Raw genomic sequence first — 20,616 nt, forward strand, 5'->3', positions numbered from 1 at the left:
ATCTCCTTAAACAGCACTCCTACTCTGAGACGCAGAACTCACTGTTCCTCTCAAGAACACCAGGAGATAGGAACCATCTGTGCTATTATCATTTGGCTGTTTGTTCCGTTCTGGGTTCTGAATTATCATAGCAGAACCCAGAATGGAACAAACGGCCAAATGATAATAGCACAGATGGTTCCTGTTTCCTTTAGTTCCGATTTGATTACATATTGGCATCAAAATGACAGCACAGACCGGGCAGTACTCTAGCAAGTCCAAAGTTGTCGAAAGGATTTTGTGTGCAAACATTAGAATATTCCTTTTAAATCTTTTTTTCTTCCTTGAAGTTTGCACAAGTTCAAATTATGGAAATAATGGAATGCTCCATGACAAATGTTTTGATTGTTATAGGCGCTTCTGATGCATACACATCTAATGTTTTATTATTTGGTATACTATAAAAAAATTAATAGTCACACACCATGTATAAGCCTCCCGGAAATGTATTCGGTAAACCACCAATGTTTCGGCATCATATTGCCTTCTTCAGGGTATTTGTTTTGTATAACAAAATATTTTGCGTTATTATTTATCATACCGAGAGATGCGTCTGTAGTGTTATAGTTCTCTTTTTTAGTAGCTCAGTTACTGTTTAGATCCCTTTCTTATTGATGTGAGACCATCTGTTTTCTGATACTGTCCCACTTTTGTTATTAAATACCCAGGAAATGGAGCCAATATTTCACTATGCACTCCCCTCACCTAAAGTTGTGGAGGAGATGAGAAGAGAAAAAATATGGGGGAAAAGTGAAATGATTTTGTGATTCTTTTTTAAACCGGCAAACATGTTTGCTACAGTTTTAAGCAAAACGTTTTTAGTGTTTGTCACTTTCCTCCCACATCATCTACCTAACAACGATTGCAAATATATATATATATTGAAACGTCATAGCACCTTTAATTGTGAGAGTAAATGCACTACATTGAGTAAGACTGATAATGACCAATTGTACAAACGTGTTATGTAAAAGTTTAATTAAAAACCCATTGCATATGAGATCTCTATCTGTGAATTCATTCAGTAGAAAAATGAAAGACCGATGACAACAACCCACACTGTCATTGCTTTACATTTACATCGCAATACCGTGATTGTAGGGTTGGCACAGAGGTTGGAGTCACCATTGGTTTCTTTTACAAAAAAAAGTGCAGAGTTCCAGATCCAGTGAGGAATATTGAAATTGCAGAATTTTGTTGGTTTGTTCTTTGGGACAAAACTTGAAAAATATTCCACTGGGCACAGACACCAGTTAAAATTCTAGTTTTTATTTACATTTGGTTGAGTTGTCAACTAACGTGAATTCAATGTGAACTCAACAAGAAATGTCCCCATGTCATTGGATTTAGGTTCAACGTTGGGTGAAAAAATGACGATATTCCGTTGAATGTTTTGGTTGAAATTACGTGGAAACTATGTTGATTCAATCAGTTACATGCTTCCGCGCCAAAGGTTCACCATGGTCTTGCCATTGAGATTGCGATGGCGTCGCTTTGCTCCTTTCCAATTTAAAAGGTTAGCAGATTTATGCACAACTGGGAAAATATGCCTGCAGTCTTAATATATCTAAAAAAAATCAATCACCATGGTAAGCGTAGCTGACATTGTTCAGCCAATCAGGTGGCTCCTAACAAACAGAGGCAAACCCTGGTCCATATGTACAATGTCCAAATGATTGGCTGAACGCCGAACGCTACTTCCTGGTGTAGCACTGGCGTGGTGGTGGAAATGTTGTTTTACTGTAGGCATATTTCCCCCGTTTTTTAAACCTCTCCTTGCAAATTAAGAAGGTAAGGAGCAAACATACACCAAGGCAGTCTGAATGACACATGTTTGATGTACCTGCTAGCTCAAGGCAACTATGGGTAGGTGCACCCCGGAGTATCGGGCATGTGGGTGTGTTGAAAGGAAGGAGTGGGCGTGTAAAAAGGAGTAGGTGTGTCAAAAGCACTATGCCATAGGTTAGGAATTTTGGCTAGATGGTACACAGTTTATGTAAAAAAACAAATAATTATCGTAGCAGGTTAAGATAATTAACATAGCAGGTTAGGATAATTAGCTTAAGGAGTCATGCTGAGACCACGGTCTATTTCGCAGATGAGCCCTTGAATGAACACATCAATAAACAACAATTACACTATACATGAAAAGCAAACACAAAACACGGGTAAGGGTTAGCTAAAATGCAGAAAGGCCTTTAGGCGGTGCAGTATGACTAATTAGCTGCTTGCTTTCGAAACGCCCACTCCTTTCTACACACCCATACTCTGATCGCCATATTGGGCTGCAGCTTCTCGCTTCCCTTCTCGCTCAAGGGCCGGATTAATCCCAATAAACTATAGCTGCAGACCTCATCTATCAGGCCCCTCTCATTGAGAAGGGTGTGATTGCTGTCCGCAATTCGCGTTTCCACTAGATAACACAAAGTAAAAAATGTTTTATGTTGTAAAAATTTATGAAAACATAAATTCGCTTTTTTGTCATAATTTACGGCATGAGGTTAGCAGTGTGGTTAGGGTTAGGTTTAAAATAAGATTTAACGAAGATAAATTGTAGAAATAGGGGCTGTAGGGCTGTGTTAACTAGTGACTTACTGCAATTTGGGGTGTTCTTGCAAGTGGGTGTTCCTGCATGTCCTCCCCACCCCACACTGTGAGCAAAACCATTTTGTGGCCACTCTCTTGACAGCATAGATATATATTTTTTGTTTTAGAGTTAATTTTGTGGAATTCTATACATTTTGCCATGGGGTGTAGAGAGAATGTTGCTGTTTTTAATATCATATAATTGTATTTAACCTTTTACTGCATTGGGCTAAATCAGGGTCACACAGAGTGTTTCTTGGAGGACTTAAACAAATCTACTTTGAAACAAAAGTATACACCTCAGACACATGGTTATGGGCTTAAAGAAATTAAGACACCTGTACCATGTCAGATATAGAGTTGAAATGTATTACATTTTGAGTTTGCATCCCAATATTACACTTTATAGACATCACAGAACACTAAAATATAACAAAACCGTTAAAAAAAAGATATGTTTATTAATTATGAAATTAAGAAAAATATTAAGAACATTCCACCCATGAGGCCACTAGGTAATTTGACTGTAGGAAAGGGTTACATTGAAGTGAGACTGACTAACAAAATGAATGCCCCCCGGCCGGTATTTCAACCTGATAACAAGTTTAGATAGCTGGCTGCTAAACTAATTTAGTAATCTAAAAAATGTTAGATGACATGGGCTAATTGACTATCAGTGACTGACATAACAAGAGAAAACTGATGATGCACAACCAAATTTCGAAATTGCACATTGTGTATTCTATTATTCTAACTCACAACAGTAAGTTGAGACCCTGACTGTTCCCAAAAAATACAAATACAAGTTGTCCATCCCTGATCTAGCTAGTACTGTCACACTCTGATCTGTCTCACCTGTCTTTGTGATTGTCTCCACCCCCCTCCAGGTGTCGCCCATCTTCCCCATTATCCCCAGTGTATTTATACCTGTGTTCTCTGTTTGTCTGTTGCCAGTTCGTTTTATTAATCTAACCTACCAGCGGTTTTCCCCTTGCTCCTGTCTTGTCTATAATTCCTGTTCTCCAGTTTTCCCGGTTTTGACCTTTCTGCCTGCCCTGAGTCTGCCTGCCGTCCTGTACCTTTTCCCCACTACTCTGGATTACCGACCTCTGCCTGACCTGACCCTGAGCCTGCCTGCCATCCTGTACCTTTGCCTGCCCGTGTTCGATTTAATAAACTTTTGTTACTTCGACACTGTCTTACCTTCAAACCTGATAAGTACACACATAGCTCTAAGAATATCTTGTCACTTACTACGGACCCTTAGATATGAGTGTGTCACACCTTTTTTCAGACGGACCTATGGGATGTTTGAGGGGGGTGTTGCTGCAGGAACGCGCACATGCAGGAACGCCCCAAATGCAGGAACACCCCGCAACCACACACTGTTGCTCTCATCTCTCAGGCCTATCAGTTACAAACCTCTCAGGGAAAACAAACCTCCTCTTTCAATTGGCTCCTGGATGATTCTCTTTCTATTGGCTCTTGGCTACTTCCTAGTAGTCGCAGTATTTTATTTATTTTATTTTACCCTTATTTTACCAGGTAAGTTGACTAAGAACAAATTGGCCACTAGTCGGTAAGCCTTTCCCGACTGCAAACAAAATATTGAAAAAAGTGTGTGGATGTATGGATTATGTGAGCAGCACTACATTACCTACACAGGTCTGATGTCATGATGTTATTGAGACTGCTTAGCCTGTGACATTGATGTAACATAATTCATTGTTTCCCAATGGAACCTGTAGCATACTGTATATTACACAGAGAACGAAGCTGTCTGGATTCCCTGATTCCCCCTTGTTTCCATCGGAGAGGTGCTGTAGGTTTGAATCCAACCCCCCCAATCACTACCCTATTCATCAAGGCTCAGCTGAAGTGATCGCCTGCTGCTGCTGCTGTGGAATCTCTCTGATCTGAATATGGCAATGACAGAGGCTCTGTTCAACATTTATATCAGATCTCTGTCCCTTTATTAGGTTGAGGAAAGCATTCAGGAGAACCTGAGTCAGACTGATAATTTAACACGCTGTCTAGGGATTGTGAAGGTGGGGGACTTTTGAGTCTATGTTGGGTCATAGATGTAGAGTATTGCTTTTGTTTCCTTGGGGATTGGAATCGTAACCTTTCTTGATTAGAGGCTAGAGCTAATCTGTTTGGTTCTCCAGACGTGTTTGTTTACAGAGGGTTGATAGTGGCAGCTGCTGGTCTAGTTGACCACTTAACACATCCACACTGTCAGTGTGCCTCTGTCCACCTATCCGTGTATTGGATTCAGGCAGCATATTATCCCAACCCCCACATCTGTGTGGCAAATTACCCTCCGGTTTCAAAGTGGCTAAGTCAATTTGTGGTGTGGTTGGACTATTAAGGTGCAAAATGGCTGCCTGCATCACCCAGGTGTGATTCCAGATGCTAGCTTGACATTCACTTTGCTCCTTTGGTCAAATTGAATCATTTGCAGAGTAATCCATCGCTCATCTGCCATCCCCGGCTAACTACATTAGAGACTGGGACGTGAGCTCCTCTTGCAGGCTCAGAGACGTCGCTCTCGGCAGGGGTGTGCGTCCGTTTCCCCTGTTTAATCCAATCCAGCGTCTCTAATGTTCAGGCGGGGAAACAAAATGAATGATGAAACAGCCTGCAAATGGTGGTTTGATCCAATTGGGCGTTCTGGAGCCACCGTGTATAATGACGTGCAAACTCTGTTCTAATGCTACCTTGGATCATTCTAGGATCCCACTGGGCACAAAATGGTTGAATCAATGTTGGTTTCAATGTAATCTGTCAACGTATTGTGACGTTGAATCTACGTTTGAAACACATTTGAATTTGCAAAAGTAATCGACCAGTACTGTTTCTTATAATTCCAACCAGCGTTGCAAGCATTGAAATGAAGGTAAAACTTCAATTTAAAGACAATAACTTTACCTGACTAACTAGTTGTTAGATCAGTCATGTATATGTTGAAATTGCGTTGCTAATTGCTAAATTGCGTGGCTAATTTCACGTTAGAATGGTTAGAAAACTGAAACACAATTCATGTCATGTGGTGTTGTAAATACGTTGAACATGCAACATCATATTTTAGATGTTGACATTCTAGCATTTTCTCACTGTTTAATCGATGTCTGTTTTTCATCCTATATCCAATATATATTGGGGTGGTGGAAATTATGTTGAACCCTGCTAAGCTTTGGAAACAAGCTGTGTTTTTTTCTGCTATCATGTCAACACATACGGATACTGAGCAGATTCCATACTCATTTGCGTAGCTGTGCTCGACCTTAATAACATTGAATAGCTGAAAGTAACTCCTCTAAATTGTTTTACACAAGCTATGTGATAGTAAATTCGGAGTGAAGTTGAGTTTATTATTAAATAAAGAAAAACCCTGGAATGAGTAGGTGTGTCCAAACTTTTGACTGGTACTGTAGGTTCCATTCAACGTAGTACATTGACCTCAGATTTGCCCAAAGGAGACCATAATTTCAAGGTGTAGTTAGGTATACTATCATTCATTCATGATTCATCTTTAGAAGTTTAAAAGTAGTGACCAACTTTTTATATAGTTTTGTCATTTTTATTTCTCAAAGTAATTGCCCTATAAATCGGATGCCAAATTCATGATAATAGTAATAAGCTTTTACCTTTGGATATTGTCTTTTCTAAATGTTATTCATAATATATATATGGATAAGAGAATAACCAAATGTAAATGTTTATTATATTAATATCATGCATTTGGCATTCAATTTATAGGGCTAAGTTGCCATATGTGACCGAGCGGCTCGATTCAGTCTTATGTAGCAAAATTTTAAATTGTGTTTTTTACATTGGATAAAAGTAGAGACTCTGAACTAGAAAATGGTATATCATACAGTACAGTTGAGGAACAATGGGAAAGTCATTCTGCTTTGAAAGTTTATAAACTTGTAACCTCACTTTTTAATTCTGCTTTGAAATTTGATAAACTTGTAACCTCACTTTTAAGAAAATGGCCCTTCAATGTTTTGGTACCTACTGGAGAGCCCTTTGTCTACACCCATTCAACATCGTTCACACCCTCTTAAGCTTTAGCCCCACCCATCTCTTTAAGGTTTCACATGTGAGGCTATGTACTAAACGACCAAAGATTTCAAGACTAAAGGCTGGTTTATACTACGAGTGTGTTCATAAATGTAATCTGGCGTGGCAGAGTGTGCTCAGGTCATTCATAAACTCAGAGCTTTGTCAGATTGTCCGTTTGTAAATTCTGAGTGTTTCGGTCTCAGAGCGTTCAGAGCACACACTGGACGCTCTGGCCGAGGAGTAGGGTTGATCAGAGCGTTCGGACCTAACAACAGCAGTCAAGCACCCAAGCTAACTGGCTAATGTTGGCTAGCTTGCTAGCTACTAGCTCACTCTGACCATTTTACTCGCCCTAGCAGAGCTAGTTAGGCTGTTTTTATGTTATCCAGAGCATTGGTGACTGCAACTGTGCTGCTGGCTACAATTTAATTATGCTTTTTTTGCCAACGTTTACTGACAGTTATTCTGCACTCTGGCACACTCAGATGAGAGTGCTCAGAAATCAGAGTGGATTGACAGAGCGAATTAACCAGCTACGTCTATCGACAGTTGTCGCAGGGACATCATAAACATTCTATTTCTATTCTATTCATTCTATTGAAATAGTTACTTGCATAGTGGAGTCTTTTGTTGAGACATGTAGCTAGCTAGCTAAATAATTAACTATAATCCCAACTCCTAATGTTACTACCCTGTTTTGAATCTGCAGGTAGCGAACCAACCAGGTTCAATGTTAGCTAGCTAACATTAGGCTACAATTAGCTATGTAAATGGCTCTGAGATATGAATGATATTACTACACAGATCATACATGTAATGTTAGCTAGCTAGCCAGCCAGCTAACATTAGCTAGCTAGCTAACAGTACACTTTAACTTGAAATTAAATTACTTTCTGACAAAATTAGAAATGTGTAATATCTGAAAATGTAGCTAGCTAGACTCTCTTACCTGTATACATGGATGGACGCTTCTCCCTCTCTGTCATGGATGCCATGGTTGCCCTTAGTTTGCAGATGTAATGTTTTATACAACAGCCTTCTGTGTGTTCTCTTTTCGACTCCGTCTGCATATTTGCAATCAAACGGCAGAATTTTCTACATCTCCTTAGCTATCATACTCTAATTCCACTGATTTCAAAACTCGGTTCTCCAGAAAGTGGAGAGCAACACTTATGCAGTTCTACTACGTGATATCTTTAAAAAAAAGCTGTGTTAGAAAGGATTACCTACACATACTGACCAGCTCATGTTATAGACAGAAAGAAGCGGCTACATGGCAGACCAAACCGAACTCATCTCTTGGCATGTCCAGCCCACTCATTATCTCAGCCAATCATGGCTAGCGGGAAGATTGTTAGCTTTTTCCGTTGCTAAACCAACTAGGCTCGTAATTTAACAATTCATATTCGTATTTACATATGCATACAAGTGTGTTATCAAGGCACATGAAAGTTTAAGTTCAAATGACGCTCCTGTGAAGTAGTGACTCGTGACGTACCTCTAGTTTCGTGAAACGAGTCACATATGATGTTTTGGGCTCCTGAGTGGCACAGCGGTCTAAGGCACTGCATCTCAGTGCTAGAGGCATCACTACAGACACCCTGGTTTGATTCCCGACTGTATCACAACCGGCCGTGATTGGAAGTCCCATAGGGCGGCGCACAATTGGCCCAGCGTCATCCGGGTTTGGCCGGTGTAGGCCGTCATTGTAAATAGGAATTTGTTCTTAACTTACTTGCCTAGTTAAATAAAGGTAAACCCCCCCCCACAAAAAATTGTGATTACATTGCATGAAGTGTTGCCACACTAGTGAAAAAGGTGTCTTGTCAACCTGTTCACGATGTCTTCTGACAGATGAACCTGATTGACCTGACTGCCTTATTAGTATGTGTTGCCTACAATAATTAACACAGAGCACAACCAATTTCAGCTAATCAAGCCCTGTGTGGAAGACAATCACTGAAGAGGTAAGACAATCATTATGTCACCTATAAATGCAAATGGACTTAGTTTGATGGTTTGTTGGACCCAACAGATTAGCTAAATGCTTTCTATACTCGTTTTGAGGCAAGCAACATTGAACCATGCGTGAGAGCACCAGCTGTTCCGGACAACTGTGTGATCACGCTCTCCGTAGCCATTTTTGAGTAAGACCTTCAAAACCTCTACGGGATCGGTGTCCCTCCACCGGGATGGTTGAACTAACGTGTGCTAATGTGAAGCTATAAAAGCCAGTGTTCTGTTATTCAGAAGAGAGAGATCATAGGCAGTCTTAGATCATTGCAGGCTGAGATCATTGCATTGAATGTGATATAGATCATTGCTGAGAGAGGTTGATGGCTGAGGGTTATAGCATGTTGGTCGTTGGTATGTACTGTGTTAGTTGTTGCTGGGAGCAGTTGGTATGTTCTGTGTGAGACTGTTGCTCAGCTAGAGCTTATTTGATGTCCTTTGTTTATTAGTTTGTTTCAGTAATTGTTTGATATTCTGTTTCATTTGTTCACAGGGGGGAATGGCAAGGCACCTAGGGAGTGCTTAGGCAAGAGGCCCGCGGGCATACATATACCCGTAGTATATTCAATATCTAGGCACACTAGGTAAGACCTGGGCGGACCACCCCCTGTATTTTGGTTAGGGCACCAGGTGGTGCTAAGTTAGATAAGTAGTGGGTAGGCAGGTTAGATAGGAGAGCTTTGATACACTGCTCAAAAAAATAAAGGGAACACTTAAACAACACAATGTAACTCCAAGTCAATCACACTTCTGTGAAATAAATGGTCCACATTAGGTAAGGCAACTGATTGACAATAAATTTCACATGCTGTTGTGCAAATGGAATAGAACAAAAGGTGGAAATTATAGGCAATTAGCAAGAACACCCCCAAAAAAGGAGTGATTCCTGCAGGTGGTGACCACAGACCACTTCTCAGTTCTATGCTTCCTGGCTGATGTTTTGGGTCACTTTTGAACGCTGGCGGTGCTCTCACTCTAGTGGTAGCATGAGACGGAGTCTACAACCACCAAGTGGCTCAGGTAGTGCAGTTCATACCAGGATTGGCACATCAATGCGAGCTGTGGTAAAAAGGTTTGCTGTGTCTGTCAGCGTAGTGTCCAGAGCATGGAGGCGCTACAGGAGACAGGCAAGTACATCAGGAGACGTGGAGGAGGCCGTAGGAGGGCAACAACCCAGCAGCAGGCACGCTACTCTCGCCTTTGTGCCAAGGAGGTGACCGCCAGCCGCCCTGCAAAATGACCTCCAGCAGGCCACAAATGTGCATGTGTCTGCTAACACGGTCAGAAAACAGACTCCATGAGGGTGGTATGAGGGCCCGACGTCCACAAGGTGGGGTTTGTGCTTACAGCCACACCGTGCAGGACGTTTAGCATTTGCCAGAGAACACCAAGATTGGCAAATTCGCCAATGGCGCCCTGTGCTCTTCACAGATGATAGCAGGTTCACACTGAGCACAATGAGCACATGTGACAGACGTGACAGAGTCTGGAGACGACCGTGGAGAACGTTCTGCTGTGACCTTGCAACATCCTCGCAGCATGAACGGTTTGGCGATGGGTCAGTCCATGGTGTGGGGTGTCATTTCTTTGTGGGGCCGCACAGCCCTCTCGATGAGTGCTCGCACAGAAGGTTAGCCGGGACTGCCCAATTAGGTACCGAGATTGAGAACGTCCTAAACCCTTGTGAGACATACATAGACACATGCAATTGTGTGCCGTGCTAGGAGGTATCTATTTGCAAGGGCGTCTGGGCAGTGCAACTTCCTAGCAAAGAGAGCGCGAGGTAAGCGGTCCATGCCTGCTGGGTTTCTTGCCTCCTCGGCCTCATCAACATCTCCTGATGTATCTGGCCGTCTCCTGGTAGCGGCGAGCACTCCATGATACTCTGGACACTTAACGCTGAACAGACCACAGCAACCTCCTGTTGCACAGCTCGCATTGAGTGCATCCTGGATGCACTGCATCCTTGAGCCACTTGTGTGGGTTGTAGACTCCGTCTCATGCAACCAACTAAGAGTTGACGAGCACGCCTGGAACAGCGCATTCAAAGTGACCAAAACATCAGCCCAGGAAGCATAGGAACTGAGAATGGTCTGTGGTCACCACTGCAGAATACTCCTCCTTTTTGGGGGTGTCTTGCTAATTGCCTATATTTCCACCTTTTGTCTATTCATTTGCCAACGCAATGTGAAATTTATTGTCAATCAGTGTTGCTTCCTAAGTGGACAGTTTGATTTCACAGAAGTGTGATTGACTTGGAGTTACATTGTGTTGTTTAAGTGTTCCCTTTATTTTTTTGAGCAGTGTATTTACTTTCTTTGCTTTGGTTCCGTCCAGCCCCTTTTCCCCATATTACCGTGTAAAGGAAATAAATCCTAGTAAGCGGTCAATTCTGCCTTTTGTCATCCTTTCTCGCACCTACGGTCTATACCTCTTTCACTTCACGGGGAGTTGAGTTCCCTCTTCATAGAGGCGTGCGTAACAGTAAGTAACAAGAACATTTCCCAGAACATAGACTTGTCTTATATGGGCACAAAGCTTAAATTATTGTTAATCTAACTGCACTGTCCAATTTACAGTAGCTATTAAAGTGAAAAAATACCATGCTGTTGTTTGAGGAGAGAGCACAACAACCATTTTTTTTCATAGCAACTGGTTTGATACATTCACCTCTGAAGGTAAATAATGTACTTACATTCAGTAATATTGCTCTGATTTCTCATCCTGAGGGTCCCAGAAATAAAATAGTTTTAGTTTTGTAGTTTTGTTTGATACAATCTATTTTTATATTCAAATGTAGGGAACTGGGTTCTTCAGTTTGAACCCCTGCTGTGTCTGGCTCCACACCCACCACACCCCGAGATGTGGGAAAGTTAGTGTAAAAGCTAATGATCCATTATGTATGACATTCCTGGGAGTGTGTAAACTTACACTTTGATTAACCATATCATTATTGTATGTTTTCTGTAGTTATATACTTGACAAAGAATCAATTGACAAATTTGGGCAGACATGATACAAAATATTGTCCAGTATTGAAATGCTTCACTGGATCAATCTGAAACTTTGCACACACACTGCTGTCATCTAGTGGCCAAAATCCAAATTGCGCCTAAACTGCAATAATACATTATGGCCTTTCTCTTGCATTTCAAAGATGATGAAAAAAAGAATACGCATGTATTTTTGTTTGTATTGTCTTTTACCAGATCTAATGTGTTATATCCTCATACATTAATTACACATTTCCACACACTTCAAAGTGTTTCCTTTTAAATGGTATCAATAATATGCATATCCTTGCTTCAGGTCCTGAGCTACAGGCAGTTCGATTTGGGTATGTCATTTTAGGCGAAAATTAACATTCACAAGGCTGCAGGGCCAGACGGATTACCAGGACGCGTACTCACAGAATGCTCTGACCAGCTGGCAAGTGTCTTCACTGCCATTTTCAACCTCTCCCTGACTCAGTATGTAATACCTACATGTTTCAAGCAGACCACCATAGTTCCTGTGCCCAAGAATGCTAAGGTAACCTGTCTAAATGACTATCGCCCCATAGCACTCACGTCTGTAACCATGACATGCTTTGAAAGGCTGGTCATGGCTCACATCAACAACATCTTCCTAGACACTCTGGACCCACTCCAATTTGCATACCACCCCAACAGATCCACAGTTGACACAATCTCTATTGCACTCCACACTGCCCTTTCTCACCTGAACAAAAAGGAACACCTACGTGAGAATGCTGTTCATTAACTACAGCTCAACGCTCAACACCATAGTGGCCTCGAAGCTCATCACTAAGAACTATCAGCTCAAATATAAATAACATGAGCATGTCTACTTATGATACGTTTCCCAGTAAAGCAATAAAAACAATAAAGCATCCCAGAAAAGTGCTAAAAATAGCCCACATTAACATATGCAGCCTAAGAAACAAGGTTCATGAAGTTACTAACTTGCTAGTAACAGATGAGATTCATATCCTATCTCTGAAACTCACTTAGTTAATACCTTTGATGATACAGTGGTAGCAATACATGGTCCCGTGTGGCTCAGTTGGTAGAGCATGGCGCTTGCAACGCCAGGGTTGTGGGTTCATTCCCCACGGGGGGACCAGGATGAATATGTATGAACTTTCCAATTTGTAAGTCGCTCTGGATAAGAGCGTCTGCTAAATGACTTAAATGTAAATGTTATAACATCTACAGAAAATACAGAAATGCCAATGGGGGCAGTGTTGAGGTCTATGTTCAGAACCACATTACTGTAAAGCTTAGAAAGGATCTCAGGTTAAATACTGTTGAAGTAATATGGCGACAGGTTCATCTGCCTCACCTAAAGCCCATTCTTGTGGGAAGCTGCTATATACCACCAAGTTCTAACAGTATCTGGATAATATGTGTGAATGCTTAATAATGTATGTGATATCACTGGAGTGATGGATGTGCAAATGATGATGTGCAAGTAGAGATACTGGGGTGCAAAAGAGCAAAAAAATGAATAGCAATATGGGGATGAGGTAGTTGGGTGTGCTATTTACAGATGGGCTGAGTACTGGTACAGCTGCTCTGACAGCTGATGCTTAAAGTTAGAGAGGGAGCTGATTCTAGATTTAATTTTGGATTGGAGATGGTTAATGTGAGTCTGCAAGGAGAGTTTTTCAGTCTAACCAGACACCTAGGTATTTGTAGTTGTCCACATATTCTAAGTCAGAACCGTCCAGAGTAGTAATGCTAGGCGGGTGGGCAGGTGCGGGCAGCAATCGTTTGAAGAGCATGCATTTAGTTTTACTAGCGTTTAAGAGCAGCTGGAGGCCTGTTAACACAGTGTCCAAGGAAGGGCCAGATGTATACAGAATGGTGCCGTCTGCGTAGAGGTGGATCAGAGAATCATCCAGCAGCAAGAGTGATATCCTTGATATATACAGAGAAACGAGTCGGCCCGAGAATTGAACCCTGTGGTACCCCCATAGAGACTGCCAGAGGTCCGGACAACAGGCCCTTCGATTTGACACACTGAACTCTGTCTGCGAAGGTGTTGGTGAACCAGGCAGGCAGTCATTTGAGAAACCAAGGCTATTGAGTCTGCCAATAAGAATGTGGTGATTGACAGAGTCGAAAGCCTTGGCCAGGTTGATGAAGACAGCTGCACAGTACTGTCTTTTATCGATGGTGGTTATGATATGGTTTAGTACCTGAGGTGCACCCATGACCAGCTCGGAAACCGGATTGCACAGCGGAGAAGGTATGGTGGGATTCAAAATGGTCAGTGATCTGTTTATTAACTTGGCAGATATCCAAGAGTTTGCGACATTCAGGAATGAGACTGATGGGGTCATAATACATTAATAGAAGACCGTAATCGATAATAAAATATCTGAAGAGTTATATTCGAGAAATTGCAACTCTATAAGCAACATTTTCCTGTGGTGCCCCAACATCCTAGTTACTTACTATTCTGTGATTCATAAGTGTCGGTAGCAGCAACATTATGTACAAAATAAATAAATAAATATGCTACAAACAATGCAAAAAAATTTACAAAATAGCACAGTTGGTTAGGAGCACGTGAAACGGCAGCCATCCCCTCCAGCGCCATTCTGCGTTCTTGGCTCATTCAAAACTCACTGATATTGCAAACTACTTTCATGATTTTTTTATTGGCAAGATTAGCAAACTTAGCCATGACTTGCTAGCAACAAACTCTGACACTACACATCCAACTATATCTGACCAAATTATGAAAGACAAGCATTGTAATTTCTTATTCCGTAAAGTGAGTGTCGAAGAAATGAAAAATGTACTGTTGTCGACAACAATAACAAGCCACCGGGGTCTGACAACTTGGATGGAAAATGACTGAAGTTAATAGCAGACGATATTGCCTCTCCTATTTGCCATATCTTAAATTTAAGCTTACTCAAAAGTGTGTGTCCTTTTAGATGTATTTTATTTACCAGATACAATGCTATTTTACAGTAAACAAATTGAAAACAGACTTTCAGCGCACTTATAGTGAAGGACATTAATGACTGTTGATTGGCTGAGAGAAATTGATGATAGAAATATTGTGAGGGCTGTTTTGTTAGACTTCAGTAAAGCTTTTGACGTTATCGATCATAGGCTGCTGCTGGAAAAAAACATATGTGTTATGTCTTTACACCCTCTGCTATATTGTGGATAAAGATTTACCTGTCTAACAGAACACAGGGTGTTCTTTAATGGAAGCCTCTCCAACATAATCCGGGTAGAATCAGGAATTTCCCAGGTCAGCTGTCTAGGCCCCTTACTTTTTTCAATCTTTACTAACAACATGTCAATGGCTTTGAGTAAGGCCAGTGTGTCTATGTATGGGGATGACTCAACACAGTACACGTCAGCTACTACAGTGACTGAAATGACTGCAACACTTAACAAAGTGCTGCAGTTAGTTTCAGAATGAGTTGGAAAGGAATAAGTTAGTCCTAAATATTTCAAAAACTAAAAGCATTGCATTTGGGACAAATCATTCACTAAATCCTAAACCTCAACTAAATCTTGTAATAAATAATGTGGAAATTGAGCAAGTTGAGGTGACTAAACTGCTTGGAGTAACCCTGGATTTTAAACTGTCATGGTCAAAACATGTCGATACAACAGTAGCTAAGATGCGGAGAAGTCTGTCGATAAAAACGCGCTGCTCTGCCTTCTTAACAACAAGGCAGGTCCTACAGGTCCTAGTTTTGTTACACCTGGACTACTGTTCAGTTGTGTGGTCAGGTACCACAAAGAGGGATTTAGGAAAATTACAGTTGGCTCAGGACAGCGCAGCACAGCTGCTGTCTGTTTAAACTATTAGCACACAGCTTGGACACCCATGTATACCCGACAAGACATGCTCCCAGGCGTTTCTTCACAATCCCCAAGTCCAGAACCGACAATGGGAGGCGCACAGTACTTGCAACAAAGACTGAGAGTCGAGAAGCAGGTGGTACGTTTAATAAACCAACAAACATCCATAGACGACATGGCAGTGGCGTCTTCACATAGACGCAGAAACAATACTGACTGGGGAAAGAACCTATGGGAGTGCAAGATATAGGGGAGGTAATAAGTGACAGGATATTAAAAACTGTAATATCTTATGTTTCACCGAGTCGTGGTTGAACGACGACATGAATAACATACAGCTGGTGGGTTATACTGTCAAGACTTCTGCCGAAGTCGATGCCTCTCCTTGTTCGGGCGGTGCTCGGCGATCGACGTCACCGGTCTTCTAGCCATCATTGATCTATGTTTCATTTTCCATTGGTTTTGTCTGGTCTTCTTACACACCTGGTTCCAATCCCATTCATTAATTGTTGTGTATTTAACCCTCTGTTTCCCCTCATGTCCTTGTCAGAGATTGTTTATTGTTATGTTCATGTTCTATGGATTGGTGTTTTTGTACCCACATTTATTTTATTATGGACTTTGGTTTTGGAGTTTGTTTTAAGTTATTAAAATACTCCATTTATACCAAGTTTAATTCTCCTGCACTTGACTTCCCTGCCACCTACATACACGACGTGACATATACACTGTATTGGCAGGATAGAACAGTAGCCTCTGGTAAGACAAGGGATGACGGTCTATGTATATTTGTAAACAGCTGGTGCACGATATCTACGGAAGTCACAAGGTTTTGCTCGCCACCACAAACCAATGCTGGCACTAAGACCGCACTCAATGAGCTGTATATGGCCATAAGCAAACGTAAGAAAGAAAACACTCGTCGAGAGGCGGCGCTCCTAGTGGCCGCGGACTTTAACGGAGGGAAACTTCAATCCGTTTTACCTCATTTTTAAATGTGAAACCAGAGGGAAAAGAACTCTAGACCACCTTTACTCCACAAACAGAGATGCATACAAAGCTCTCTCGCTCTCCATTTGGCAAATCTGATCATAATTCTATCCTCCTGATTCCTGCTTTCAAACAAAAATGAAAGCAGGAAGCAAAAGTGACTCGGTCTTTCCAAAAGTGGTCAGATGAAGCAGATGCTAAGCTACAGGACTGTTTTGCTAGCACAGACTGGAATATGTTCTGGGATTCTTCTGATGGCATTGAGGAGTACACCACATCAGTCACTGGCTTCATCAATAAGTGCATCGATGACGTTGTCCCCCAGTGACTGTACGTACATACCCCAACCAGAAGCCATAGATTTCAGGCAACATCTGCACTGAGCTAAAGGGTAGAGCTGCCACCTTCAAGGAAGCTTATAAGAAATCCCGCTATGCACTCCGACGAACCATCAAACAGGCAAAGCGTCAATACAGGATTAAGATCGAATCGTACTGCACCGTCTCCGACGCTCGTCAGATGTGGCAGGGCTTGCAAACTATTACAGACTAGAAAGGGAAGCACAGCCGCGAGCTGCCCAGTGGCACCAGCCTACCAGACGGGCTAAATTACTTCTACGCTCGCGTCGAGGCATGTAACATTGAAACATGCATGAGAGGATCAGCTGTTCCGGACGACTGTGTGATCACACAGACCTTTAACCAGGTCAACATTCACAAGGCCGCAGGGCCAATCGGATTACCAGAACATGTACTCCACTGACCAACTGGCAAGTGTCTTCACTGACATTTTCCACTACTCCCTGTCTGAGTCTGTAATACCAACATGTTTCAAGCAGACCACCATAGTCCCTGTGCCCAAGAACACAATGGTATCCTGCCTAAATGACTACTGAGTTGTAGCACTCACGTCTGTAGCCATCAAGTGCGTTGAAAGGCTGCTCATGGCCCACATCAACACCATTATTCCAGAAACCCGAGACCCACTCCAATTTGCATACCGCCCCAATAGATCCACAGATGATGCAGTCTCTACTGCACTCCACACTGCCCTGTCACACCTGGACAAAAGGAACACCTATGTGAGAATATTCATTGACTACAAACAGCTCAGGGTTCATCACTATAGTGCCCTCAAAGCTCATCACTAAGCTAAGGACCCTGGGACTAAACACCTCCCTCTGCAACTGGATCCTGGACTTCCAGACGGGCCGACCCCAGGTGGTAAGGGTAGGTAACAACACATATGCCACGCTGATCCTCAACACGGGGGCCCCTCCGGGGTGCGTTCTCAGTCCCCTCCTGTACTCCCTGTTCACTCATGACTGCTTGGTCAGGCATGACTCCAACACCATAATTAAGTTAGCTGATGACACAACAGTGGTAGGCCTCATCACCGACTAAGATGAGACAGCCTATAGGGAGGACGTCAGAGACCTGGCCTTCAACGTGATCAAGAAAAAGGAGATGATTGTGGACTACAGGAAAAGGAGGACCGAAAACGCCCCCCGTTCTAGGTTGAGAGCTTCAAGTTCCTTCGTGTCCACGCCACCAACAAACTATCATGGTCCAAGCATATCAAGAGAGTTGTGAAGAGTGCATGACAAAACCCTCAGGATACTGAAAAGATTTGGCATGGGTCCTCAGATCCTCAAAAAGTTCTCCAGCTGCACCATCCTGACTGGTTGCATCACTGCCTGGTATGGTAACTGCTTGGTCTCCGACCGCAAGGCACTACAGAGGGTAATGCGTACGGCCCAGTACATCACCGGGGCCAAGCTTCCTGCCATCCAGGACCTCTATATCAGTCGGTGTCAGACGAAGTTCCTAAAATTTCTCAAAGACTCCAGCCACCATAGTCATAGACTGTTCTCTCTGCTACGGCACGGCAAGCGGTATCGGAGCGCCAAGTCTAGGTCCAAGACAGCTTCTACCCCCAATCCATAAGACTCCTGAACAGCTAATCAAATGTCTACCCATACTATTTACACCCCCCCCCCCCCCTTTTACGCTGCTGCTATTCTCTGTTTATTATCTATGTATATTCACTTTAACTCTACCCACATGTACGTATTACCTCAACTAACCAGTGCCCTCGCACATTGACTCTATACCGGTACCCCCGTATATAGCCTCGCTATTGTTATTTACTGCTGCTATTTAATTATTTGTTACTTTTATTTCTTATTTTTACTTATCTAATTTAATTAACATGTATTTTTCTTAAAACTACATTGTTGGTTAAGGGCTTGTAAGTAAGCACTTCACTGTAAGTTCTACACCTGTTGTATTCGACGCATGTGACAAATAAAATTTGATATGAGGACGCCGCCAACCAGAGGAACGGCCCTGAGGACGAGGAGTGGGCCGGTCGGCAAAGGTGGAGATCACGGATGATGTTGGGATCCAGAATTCCCTCCACCGGAAGCCAACACCGCTCCTCCATACCCCTCCCAGTCTACCAGGTACTGGAGCTGACCCCCACGACGTCAGGAGTCCAGTCAGTCAGGATCTGACGGCATAGGCCATACCCCCCTCGATGTCCAGGGGGGGCAGAGGGGTGTCATGGGGGACTGCATCAGCTAGAGGACTAGGAACCACCGGCCTGAGAAGGGAGACATGAAAGGGTGAGATATGTTAGCAACTTTGAAGCTGTAACCTATACGTCACATCATGATCCTCCGGAGAACCTTGAAACCAGGGGCTCAGCTTCTTGCAGGGCAGGCGGAGTGGGAGGTTCCTGGTAGAGAGCCAGACACAATCCCCAGGATGGAAAAACGGGAGTCACATTGCAGTGGGGATATACAAACTTAAGTCTCATGTGAGCATCACTCCACACTTCTGCGTGCCTGAACCACTCATCAACCGCAGGAGCTTTGGTCTGGCCTGGGGGTCCACGGAGCCAGGGCCGGCTGAAAACCCAGAACACACTGGAAGGGGGTCAGCCAAGTGGAGGAGTGACGTAGAGAATTCTGAGCATACTCCGCCCATGGAAGGAATCGGACCCACTTTCCCTGCCGGTCCTGGCAGTGACTCCTCAGGAACCTCCCCAGCTCCTGGTTCATCCTCTCCACCTGCCTGTTGGGCTGAGGCCTATATCCAGAATTGAGGCTGATCGTGACCCCAAGCTTCTCCATAAAGGCTCTCCATGGGGGCCACGGTCAGAGACGATGTCCTCCGGAAGGCCATAATGCCGGAAGACCTGCTGGAGTAGTGCCGCAGTGACCTGGAGAGCAGTAGGGAGACCAGAGAGGAATTAAAAGACAGGATATGGAAAATCTATCCACAACCACCAAAATGGTGGTGAAACTGTCAGAGGAGGGGAGATCAGTAACAAAGTCAATGGATAGATGAGACCAGGGAAGCTGTTCTCATCTATCCTTGCTGGAGTGTTACGGGGGGGGGGGGGGGGATTGGTTTGGGCACATATGGAACAGGAGTTGACGTAGCGAGTGATGTCCTGCACCAAGGTGGGCCACCAGTACTTCTCAGAGATGGATTGGGTAGTGTGAGAAATACCTGGCTGTCCAACAACGACAGCTGTGTGTGCCCAGGTCAGCAGCTGATCCCTTGTCCCTGTGGGAACGTAGATGCGCTTAGGAGGACAGTTGGTGGGTGCAGGCTCCCTCTCCAGAGCCTGGCGGATGTCCACATCTACATCCCAGACCATAGGGGCTATGAGTCGGGAGGATGAGATTATTGGTGAATTCTGGACAGGACCCTCTTCCGAATCGTAGAGACGGGACAAGGCATCAGCCTTGGTGTTTTCTTAACCTGGGCGATGGGTCAGCGTGAAGTCAAATCTTGTGAAGAAAAGGGCCCACCTTGCTTGGCGCGGATTCAGCCTCCTTGCTGTCTGTATGTACTCCAGGTTCCGATGGTCGGTGAGAATGACGAGTGGGTCCTTGGCGCCCTCTAGCCAGTATCACCACTTCTCTAATGTCAACTTCACCTCCAGGAGCTCTCGATCACCGGCGTCGTAATTCCTCTCTGCAGGGGACAGTTTCTTAGAGTAATATGCACACGGATACAATTTCTGTGGATTATCTTGTCATTGAGACAGAACTGCCCCCACGCCC

This window comes from Salvelinus sp. IW2-2015, linkage group LG35 (genome assembly GCF_002910315.2).
Source record: "Salvelinus sp. IW2-2015 linkage group LG35, ASM291031v2, whole genome shotgun sequence".
Taxonomy (NCBI): domain Eukaryota; kingdom Metazoa; phylum Chordata; class Actinopteri; order Salmoniformes; family Salmonidae; genus Salvelinus; species Salvelinus sp. IW2-2015.